Genomic DNA, 1004 nt, shown 5'->3' with positions numbered 1-1004 from the left:
TATATATATATATATATATATATTCAAAGGTTTGGAGTCGGTAAGGTTTTATTTTATCCTTTTGAAAGAATATGCTGACCAATGCTGTGATATTTTTTTTAGGTTTCATTGATGAGTAAAAAGTTAAAAAGAAGAGCATTTATTTAAACATATATGCTTTGTACAAAGAATAAAACAAAAGTTGAAAAAAAAAAACTTAAGCTAGTTAAAAGTATTAATTTCTTTCAAAAAAAAAACCTACATTGATATATATTCTGTCAAGTTTTGTTTTTTTTTTGTAATTTTTCATCCCAAGGCTTATCCTGAATATCTGATCACATACCAGATCATCAAACCGGACAGTTGTACAGATTAACGCACAGGAGCAGAAACACACAGCTCTTTCCATCTCAGGGGAGAGAAACTGATTGTTTATTGCATGCATTTATTTACACAATGTATAATTCTTTTCTCTTCCTACTTTGATTCTGCTTTTATGTCATTTACAGCAACTTATTAATCAAACTTTAGACACAACAAGTCTCACCGGTTCAGTCACTTACACTGACAGAAAAGGAAAGGAAATGGAAGTTTTGTAACCAAAGTTTAAATTATTTATTTTACAAAGACAGTTGTATATATTTTGTACTAATTTATGCCTGAATTGTAAATGTTCGCCACTATCCTGCAGTTTTCAGTGGGAATACAGGGTCTTTTGAAGGTTATTTGGTGGCACCAGACCAGCTGAAAAGCATCCAGTATTCAGGATAAAAATTATTTGGCAGAACAGCACGAGACTTAATCCAAGTATCAAATTATCTTACAATGTCCTCTTGTCTGTGTTGTTGTCCTCTGAAAAAGTATGAATTGAACTCTGCTGTGATGATGCAAAACTGGTGTGTGTTACACTGCTGAACAAGAAGACAAACATAATATTTGTTTCATTCTCACTCTGCAGTATATTGGGTGCTTGACTGAATAGTTTCTGAGTTTTGATAAGAAAATGCTGTTTTTTGTCACAATAG

The 1004-nt window shown here is 31.8% G+C and overlaps 1 pseudogene; it reads left to right on the top strand.

Annotated features, from left to right (window-relative positions):
- LOC107664596 (tankyrase-2-like) overlaps positions 1-569 on the top strand; it is a 16297-nt pseudogene extending 15728 nt beyond the window's left edge.
- The last annotated feature ends 435 nt before the right edge of the window (positions 570-1004 follow it).

This window comes from Sinocyclocheilus anshuiensis, unplaced genomic scaffold (genome assembly GCF_001515605.1).
Source record: "Sinocyclocheilus anshuiensis isolate Anshui unplaced genomic scaffold, SAMN03320099.WGS_v1.1 scaffold287, whole genome shotgun sequence".
NCBI classification, from domain to species: Eukaryota; Metazoa; Chordata; class Actinopteri; order Cypriniformes; family Cyprinidae; genus Sinocyclocheilus; species Sinocyclocheilus anshuiensis.
Note: the sequence above shows the minus strand (reverse complement) of the source record. Positions and strands in the feature narration are given on the sequence as shown.